Source organism: Coregonus lavaretus, assembly GCF_964263955.1.
Source record: "Coregonus lavaretus genome assembly, chromosome: 22".
NCBI classification, from domain to species: Eukaryota; Metazoa; Chordata; class Actinopteri; order Salmoniformes; family Salmonidae; genus Coregonus; species Coregonus lavaretus.
The window spans coordinates 41,686,678-41,697,463 of record NC_140009.1 but is presented as its reverse complement, the minus strand read 5'-3'; positions in this window follow the sequence as shown (position 1 = coordinate 41,697,463).

The window sequence follows — 10,786 nt, the reverse complement described above, 5'->3', positions numbered from 1 at the left end:
ACCGGGAGACCAATGGGGCGGCGCACAATTGGCCCAGCGTCGTCCAGGGTAGGGGAGGGAATGGCCGGCAGGGAGGTAGCTCAGTTGGTAGAGCATGGCGTTTGCAACGCCAGGGTTGTGGGTTCGATTCCCACGGGGGGCCAGTATGAAAATAAAAAAGAATAATGTATGCACTAACTGTAAGTCGCTCTGGATAAGAGCGTCTGCTAAATGACGTAAATGTAAATGTAATGTTTTTCATCTGCAGGGACTGGGAAACTGGTCAGAATACAGGGAAATTCTTGAGGGAAACCTGTTTCAGTCTTCCAGAGATTTGAGACTGGGACAGAGGTTCACCTTCCAGCAGGACAATGACCCTAAGTATACTGCTAAAGCAACACTTGAGTGGTTTAAGGGGAAACATTTAAATGTCTTGGAATGGCCTTGTCAAAGCCCAGACCTCAATCCAATTGAGAATCTGTGGTATGATTTAAAGATTGCTGTACACCAGCGGAACCCATCCAACTTGAAGGAGCTGAAGCAGTTTTGCCTTGAAGAATGGGGAAAAAGCCCAGTGGCTAGATGTGCCAAGCTTATAGAGACATACCCCAAGAGACTTGCAGCTGTAATTGCTGCAAAAGGTGGCTCTACAAAGTATTGACAATATATTGTATATTGTTATATTGAATAGTTATGAACGCTCAAGTTTTCAGTTTTTCTGTCTTATTTCTTGTTTGTTTCACAAGACAAAATATTTTGCATCTTCAAAGTGGTAGGCATGTTGTGTAAATCAAATGATACAAACCCCCCCAAAATCAATTTCAATTCGAGGTTGTAAGGCAACAAAATAGGAAAAATGCCAAGCGGGGTGAATACTTCTGCAAGCCACTGTACATATGGTAATTTTCACGTTTTCATAAATTCATAGAACGTTTGGGAATGACGTATAGTAAAGGCATTTCTATAGCAATATAGAGTGGGAAGGCAGCCATGCATTTGGCAAATGAATAGACACTGCAGTAAATAAAACAAAAACATCTGTCTTGTCCAGGACCGGAGTCTATGTACAGTACACCGATGCACCATTGCCAAATCAGATTTACAGTTGGCCTATATGAAATAAGCCTTTTGCCACACGGGCCTGCCATCATTCACTTTGAACTGGACTGTGTGTTTACAGGCAGTAGAAACAGCGCAACACTAGAACGCATACACCAAAAGCCACAAAATACACCTGAATGGATTTCTACAAATATGTAAACACCACGGGAGTCCTCTTACATTTGGGTACTTCACAGACCTTTTGATTAAACAACCATGAAAATGTAGGCTCTCTCTCCCGCAGTTGCCTATGCACATCAACAACAAGATCAACAACTAGCTAATGCTAGCCAGAACGAGATGAGCGAAATACTAACGACTAACGAGGGAACATTAGATGAACCCTCTCAAACTTTTTCAGCTAGTTGGCCATCAAATTGACACTGATAAACGATGGGGAGTAGTAGCCTGCTCGTACTTCTGCAGCTTGCCTGCCAATGCATGCTTGTCCCAACCCACGTTTTGACAACTGAATGGGAACTTGCCTGCCTGCCCATTTGATCTATGCCAAATGCATTTGATTGACAACTAAGAGATGTGTTAACTGTGGATAACAGTTGTTCAAGTTCTAGCTAGTAAAGCGATTCACATTTCTTGCTAGCTAACCAAATGACACCTGCATCTCTAGCTGTAGCCACCGAAACACACTACCGAAAAACGCTACGAGGGGAAAAAGTCAGTCACTCACCTACTCCTCCAATGACATGACATTCTCCTAGTAGGTAGGTAGCTAGCTAACATTAGGCTCTGTGTTTTTAGCTTGCTAAATAAATAATGAATGCAGCATTGCTGTTTGGTGCACTAAAAATGTCTTGTAGTTGAGTAGCCAACCTAGGCTACTACTCAAATGTTGCTGTAATAGGCCTACATGTTTCTCCTTTGCATGGTGTTTTGTTGCAGGTTTAGTTTTTTGGTTATTAATTGTCAAGCTTTAAAAATCGAAGCCAGCCTGCAACATTTTAGTAGCCTAGCTAGGACAGTGGCATGTCTGTACACTTTCCCTTAGCTGTGCGCTGTAAACGGACACACGAAAGCAGCACAACTGAAAACACAATTAAAGTTGAATTCACCGATGCAAGCGCATCAGGCTGTAATTTAATAAAGTAGATGACTCAACTGTTGACTAATTTATACTCACTTGTGTGTCCTATTGTCCTTTAGTAGTAATTTATACCCACGTGTGAAACCTTTATCGTATAACTTTTGACAACCAAGATGAGATTTTCTGTAGGCTACAGCAATGAATGACCTGTTGAAACCAAAAATGGCATGGACATTTAGCCTACATGTTTAAACTTTAGGTTAGGTAGAAGATTCGGTCAGTGCCATTTGTCAATTTACGAACTGCCAGAGCGCACTCTGGCACTCCAGAGTGAATTTACAACACCCATGATTCACCAAATGATATTTTGAAGGAGGAAGCAAAGTACTTTAAGCATATGTTTTTGTTTCAGTCGCCTCCATCTCCTCTAACTGAAGCTAATTGTAGGGATTTATTTTCTATTGATAATGTAAAATTAACAGCCATACACAAAGAATCATGTGAAGGTGAAATTACAGAGGAGGAACTTCTGGATGCAATTAAAGACTTTAAATCCGGGAAAACTCCAGGGTTGGATGGCATACCAGTTGAGGTATACCAAACCTTTTTTTATATACTCAGAGGACCGTTATTAGCATGTTTTAACCACTCCTATGTAAATGGTAGATTATCAGACACTCAAGAAGAAGGTCTGATTGTATTATTACTGAAACAGGATAGAAGTGGGACATATAAACATCCAGTCCATTAAAAAAATTGGAGGCCTCTTATACTTCAGTGTTGTGATGCAAAAACTTGAGCAAAATGTATAGCGCATAGAATTAAAAAGCAATTGTCGGACATTATTAATTCTAATCAGACAGGTTTTTTACATGGACGATACATTGGAGATAATATAAGGCAAGTACTGGAAACAATAGAACACTATGAAACATCTGGGAAACCAGACCTGCTATTCATAGCTGACTTTGAAATGGCATTTGATAAAGTACTACTGGAGTTTATATATAAATGCCTGGAGCATTTCAATTTTGGAGAATCTCTTATAAAATGGGTTAAAATCATGTATAGTAACCCTAGGTATAAAATAGTAAATAATGGCTATTTCTCAGAAAGTCTTAAACTGTCAAGAGGAGTAAAAAAAGGTTGTCCACTATCGGCATATCTATTTATTATGGCCATTGAAATGTTAGCTATTAAAATCAGATCCAACATCAAGGGACAAAAAATCCAGGGCTTAAAAACAAAGGTGTCATTGTACGCTGATGATTCATGTTTTCTTTTAAATCCACAACTTGAATCCCTCCACAGCCTCATAGAGGACCTAGATACATTTTCTAATCTCTCTGGATTACAACCAAATTATGATAAATGTACTATATTGTCCCTGACATCCTTGGAGAGCTCTTTGGTCTTGGCCATGGTGGAGAGTTTGGAATCTGATTGATTGATTGCTTCTGTGGACAGGTGTCTTTTATACAGGTAACAAACTGAGATTAGGAGCACTCCCTTTAAGAGTGTGCTCCTAATCTCAGCTCGTTACCTGTATAAAAGACACCTGGGAGCCAGAAATCTTTCTGATTGAGAGGGGGTCAAATAGTTATTTCCCTCATTAAAATGTAAATACATTTAAATCATTTTTGACATGTGTTTTTCTGGATTTTTTTGTTGTTATTCTGTCTCTCACTGTTCCAATAAACCTACCATTAAAATTATAGACTGATCATATCTTTGTCAGAGGGCAAACGTACAAAATCAGCAGGGGATCAAATACTTTTTTCCCTCACTGTAAGGAGGAATGGAATTTAAGAATATATAGATGTATGGACAAGCAATGACAGAGCGGCATGGACTAAGATACAGTAGAATATTATAGAATAGAATACAGTATATACATTTGAGATGAGTAGTGCAAATACGTAAACATTATTAAAGTGACTAGTGTTCCATTTCTTAAAGTGGCCAGTGATTTCAATAGGCAGCAGCAGCTTCTAATGTGCTAGTGATGGCTATTTAACAGTCTGATGGCCTTGAGATAGAAGCTCTTTTTCATTCTCTCGGTCCCAGCTTTGATGCACCTGTACTGACCTCGCCTTCTGGATGATAGCAGGGTGAACAGGCAGTGGCTCGGGTGGTTGATGTCCTTGATGATCTTTTTGGCCTTCCTGTGACATCGGGTGCTGTAGGTGTCTTGGAGGGCGGGTAGTTTGCCCCCGGTAATGCGTTCGGCAGACCGCTCTGTTGCGCCTTCTTCACCACACTGTCTGCGTGGGTGGACCATTTCAGTTTGTCAGTGATGTGTATGCCAAGGAACTTGAAGCTTTCCACCTTCTCCACTGCGGTCCCGTCAATGTGGATAGGGGGGTGCAACATCTGCTGTTTCCTGAAGTCCACAATCATCTCCTTTGTTTTGTTGACGTTGAGTGAGAGGTTATTTTCCTGCCACCACACTCCCAGAGCCCTCACCTCCTCCATGTAGGCTGTCTCGTCATTGTTGGTAATCAAGCCTTCTACTGTTGTGTCGTCTGAAAACTTGATGATTGAGTTGGAGGCGTGCTTGGCCATGCAGTCATGGGTGAACAGGGAGTACAGGAGGGGGCTGAGCACGCACCCTTGTGGCCCATTCCTCCTGACAGAGCTGGTGTAACTGAGTCAGGTTTGTAGGCCTCCTTGCTTGCACACACATTTTTTCAGTTGTGCCCACAACTTTTCTATAGGATTGAGGTCAGGGCTTTGTGATGGCCACTCCAATACCTTGACTTTGTTGTCCTTTAGCCATTTTGCCACAACTTTGGAAGTATGCTTGTCCATTTGGAAGACCCATTTGCGACCAAGCTTTAACTTCCTGACTGATGTCTTGAGATGTTGCTTCAATATATCCACATAATTTTCATTCTTCATGATGCCATCTATTTTGTGAAGGGCACCAGTCCCTTCTGCAGCAAAGCACCCCCACAGCATGATGCTGCCACCCCCGTGCTTCACGGTTGGGATGGTGTTCGGCTTGCAAGCGACCCCCTTTTTCCTCCAAACATAACGATGGTCATTATGGCCAAACAGTTCTATTTTTGTTTCATAAGACCAGAGGACATTTCTCCAAAAATTACGATCTTTGTCCCCATGTGCAGTTGCAAACCGTAGTCTGGCTTTTTTATGGCGGTTTTGGAGCAGTGGCTTCTTCCTTCCTGAGTGGCCTTTCAGGTTATCTCGATATAGGACTCGTTTTACGGTGGATATAGATACTTTTGTACCTGTTTCCTCCAGCATCTTCACATGGTCCTTTGCTGTTGTTCTGGGATTGATTTGCACTTTTCGCAACAAAGTACATTTATCTCTAGGAGACAGAACGCGTCTCCTTCCTGAGCGGTATGACAGTTGCGTGGTCCCATGGTGTTTATACTTGCATACTATTATTTGTACAGATGAACGTAGTACCTTCAGTTTGGAAATTGCTCCCAAGGATGAACCAGACTTGTGGAGGTCTACACATTTTTGATTTCCCCAAGATGTCAAGCAAAGAGGCACTGAGTTTGAAGGTAGGCCTTGAAATACATCCACAGGTACACCTCCATTTGACTCAAATTATGTCAATTAGCCTATCAGAAGCTTCTAAAGCCATGACATCATTTTCTGTAATTTTCCAAGCTTTTTAAAGGCACAGTCAACTTTGTGTATGTAAACTTCTGACCGACTGGAATTGTGATACAGTGAATTATAAGTGAAATAATCTGTCTGTAAACAATTGTTGGAAAAATTACTTCTGTCATGCACAAAGTAGATGTCCTAACCGACTTGCCAAAACTATAGTTTCTTAACAAGAAATGTGTGGAGTGGTTGAAAAATGAGTTTTAATGACTCCAACCTAAGTGTATGTAAACTTCCGACTTCAACTGTATATGTATGTACAGTGGGGGAAAAAAGTATTTAGTCAGCCACCAATTGTGCAAGTTCTCCCACTTAAAAAGATGAGAGAGGCCTATAATTTTCATCATAGGTACACGTCAACTATGACAGACAAAATGAGGAAAAAATATCCAGAAAATCACATTGTAGGATTTTTAATGAATTTATTTGCAAATTCCGCCACAGGAATGGAAGACCCAGAGTTACCTCTGCTGCAGAGGATAAGTTCATTACATTTTACATCATTAAGCAGACGCTCTTATCCAGAGCGATTTACAGTTAGTGAGTGCATACATTATTTTTTCATACTGGCCCCCCGTGGGAATCGAACCCACAACCCTGGCGTTGCAAACGCCATGCTCTACCAACTGAGCTACATCCCTGCCAGCCATTCCCTCCCCTGGGCCAATTGTGCGCCGCCCCATGGGTCTCCCGGTCGCGGCCGGCTACGACAGAGCCTGGATTTGAACCAGGATCTCTAGTGGCACAGCTAGCACTGCGATGCAGTGCCTTAGACCACTGCGCCACTCGGGAGGTAACATTAGAGTTACCAGCCTCAGAAATTGCAGCCCAAATAAATGCTTCACAGAGTTCAAGTAACAGACACATCTCAACATCAACTGTTCAGAGGAGATGTGTGAATCAGGCCTTCATGGTCGAATTGATGCAAAGAAACCACTTCTAAAGGACACCAATAATAAGAAAAGACCTGCTTGGGCCAAGAAACACGAGCAATGGACATTAGACTGGTGGAAATATGTCCTTTGGTCTGGAGTCCAAATTTGAGCTATTTGACCAAGAAGGAGAGTGATGGAGTGATGCATCAGATGACCTGGCCTCCACAATCCCCCGACCTCAACCCAATTGAGATGGTTTGGGATGAGTCGGACCGCAGAGTGAAGGAAAAGCAGCCAACAAGTGCTCAGCATATGTGGGAACTCCTTCAAGACTGCTGGAAAAGCATTCCAGGTGAAGCTGGTTGAGAGAATGCCAAAAGTGTGCAAAGCTGTCATCAAGGCAAAGGGTGGCTATTTGAAGAATCTCAAATATAAAATATATTTATTTAACACTTTTTTGATTCCATATGTGTTATTTCATAGTTTTGATGTCTTCACTATTATTCTATAATGTAAAAAAATAGTACAAATCAAGAAAAACCCTTGAATGAGTAGGTGTGTCCAACCTTTTGACTGGTAGTGTATATATATTTGCAAAAACATATATGGGGGATTGGAAGTGATGCAGACAATTACATTGATGGAAGTTACAATCTATCTGTAATATTAAAGCTGATCTACCCCCCCCCCCCCAAAAAAAAAAAGAGCTGAATCAGAAATTGATTACTATAACATATTGGCTACTATAACCACAGTGTCAAATATACCTACAACATTTGGTAACACCATCTGGACAAAATTAAACTAGTAACATATTTGGTTATCCATTATTCTTAGTCCATAGTGTGAGCTGAATTTGTGACGTCATCATTTTTCTTGAAAACCTACTATTTGGTCAATTTAATCAATTTCAAAGTGTCTCAATGAGTTTTCAACACAGATTCAACACTTCTATTGTGTCACAAGTTAGTATCTGCAACTGCAACATGATCTGCCATGTCATTGTACCAAGGTAATATAATTACAAACCAACAATCAGAATGAGTACAAGGTCATGTTCATCACGACTTTCTGTGAGTCAGTATGACAAACAAACTTCCATGGCAGAACAAACAATGGGGCTCAATTGTTCAATGTTTTTGTTACATGCTTATGCTAATGAGGTTATGGAATGATATTACACATAGACAACTGAGTGAGAGTCTGAGGCTCGTGACTATGGTATAAGAGAATGAGGAAACAAAGACAGTGTGACGGAGCTAGGGGTATTTTTAGGATTAGCGGTAGCCTTAAAAGGTATTTCTGGAATAATTGATTGTGCCATAATTCATCTGTGACCTCTACACTACGTCTCGGGGGAAGCATGAGGATGAGTTACACACAGGCCTCAAATTTAGTGTGCGCTATAGGGCTTTAACAGTAGTTGTGTTTAGACACACAGTATTTCACATACCGTTCTTGGACCACTTCGATTTTTCATTTTCCCCCACGCAATTAGTCATCCACGCACTTGTCAGATTGAAGAGACAATATGGATAAGAGGATTAGCCTAAAGGGAATGGAACCATTATCAGACAATGTTGTTAGGATCATCAGCAGTTGTTTGCACAATTACAAAGTCTGTACTAATTTCACCCAGGATAAATGATCAAATCTATCAAATACTTTAGGAAACTTGACAATATTTCTGGAAACTATTGAGTGAAAGAGCAGACCGGATAGGTTTTCCCCCCTCAACTCAAAGAGTGAGATCATATGGCTATGTTGCAATCTCCATACTACACCACTTAGAATGAAGCAATGTATTGGGCATGCATTCAAAGTTGGATACTGGAACAGAGCCCATGGTTCCTGACGGACAAATTTCAAACATAATGTATGTACGCACATCCAATAACTTGGGTATCTACTCTTTATTTCCTGACTGACTAAACATGTGTGTGTTGACCACAGCCTCCACATGGCTTTTGGGAACTGGAACATTCTGGCCATAAGCACACTTCCCTTGTTTTGTCTACTGGTAACGTATTAAACACTGTTTGGTCAACGTTAAGTGGGAAATGGCATTTAGATAAAAGGCCAGAGACAGAGAGAGGGAAGAGAGAGGGAAGTAATGTATTAATCACTACTCCCACATTTGAAAATGTTGGTAAGCTAGTGCTTACAGTGAGGGAAAAGGGTATTTGATCCCCTGCTGATTTTGTATGTTTGCCCACTGACAAAGAAATGATCAGTCTATAATTTTAATGGTAGGTTTATTTGAACAGTGAGAGACAGAATAACAACAAAAAGAAAAAGAAAAACGCATGTCAAAAATGTTATAAATTGATTTGCATTTTAATGAGGGAAATAAGTATTTGACCCCCTCTCAATCAGAAAGATTTCTGGCTCCCAGGTGTCTTTTATACAGGTAACGAGCTGAGATTAGGAGCACACTCTTAAAGGGAATGCTCCTAATCTCATCTTGTTACCTGTATAAAAAGACACATGTCCACAGAAGCAATCAATCAATCAGATTCTAAACTCTCCACCATGGCCAAGACCAAAGAGCTCTCCAAGGATATCAGGGACAAGATTGTAGACCTACACAAGGCTGGAATGGGCTACAAGACCATCGCCAAGCAGCTTGGTGAGAAGGTGACAACAGTTGGTGCGATTATTCGCAAATGGAAGAAACACAAAATAACTGTCAATCTCCCTCGGCCTGGGGCTCCATGCAAGATTTCACCTCATGGAGTTGCAATGATCATGAGAACGGTGAGGAATCAGCCCAGAACTACACGGGAGGATCTTGTCAATGATCTCAAGGCAGCTAGGACCATAGTCACCAAGAAAACAATTGGTAACACACTACGCCGTGAAGGACTGAAATCCTGCAGCGCCCGCAAGGTCCCCCTGCTCAAGAAAGCACATATACAGGCCCGTCTGAAGTTTGCCAATGAACATCTGAATGATTCAGAGGAGAACTGGGTGAAAGTGTTTTGGTCAGATGAGACCAAAATCGAGCTCTTTGGCATCAACTCAACTCGCCGTGTTTGGAGGAGGAGGAATGCTGCCTATGACCCCAAGAACACCATCCCCACCGTCAAACATGGAGGTGGAAACATTATGCTTTGAGGGTGTTTTTCTGCTAAGGGGACAGGACAACTTCACGGCATCAAAGGGACGATGGACGGGGCCATGCACCGTCAAATCTTGGGTGAGAACCTCCTGCCCTCAGCCAGGGCATTGAACATGGGTCGTGGATGGGTATTTCAGCATGACAATAACCCAACACACGGCCAAGGCAACAAAAAGGAGTGGCTCAAGAAGAAGCACATTAAAGGTCCTGGAGTGGCCTAGCCAGTCTCCAGACCTTAATCCCATAGAAAATCTGTGGAGGGAGCTGCAGGTTCGAGTTGCCAAACGTCAGCCTCGAAACCTTAATGACTTAGAGAAGATCTGCAAAGAGGAGTGGGACAAAATCCCTCCTGAGATGTGTGCAAACCTGGTGGCCAACTACAAGAAACGTCTGACCTCTGTGATTGCCAACATGGGTTTTGCCACCAAGCACTAAGTAATGTTTTGCAGAGGGGTCAAATACTTATTTCCCTCATTAAAATGCAAATCAATTTATAACATTTTTGACATGTGTTTTTCTGGATTTTGTTGTTGTTATTCTGTCTCTCACTGTTCAAATTAACCTACCATTAAAATTATAGACTGATCATGTCTTTGTCAGTGGGCAAACGTACAAAATCAGCAGGGGATCAAATACTTTTGTCCCTCACTGTATTATTTTACCATTGATATGTTTTAAGTCATTTTGAGACCTTAAAGAGCATCAGGTACTGCTGGAATGTGTACCAATGGCATGTCCATCTTTTTGTGAGAAATTACACTGGTCACTCAAAACATTTATAAAGTATTTATAAAGTATAGATAGCCCTCACTTTATATTAGGGACTGCAAAAACACAAAGCTGGAATATTTAATGGTGAAACTGCCACATCAGTTTGCGGTATTACAACAAAAAGTTACTGCAAGGAAAAACTGTTTTTTTCCCCTCTGACATCATTCCACAATGCAAACCTGCATAAAGCAAGCTCAGCCCTATTGTCCAATCACAGGTGTCTGTGTTAGTTTAGTTTTAAAATATAATTCA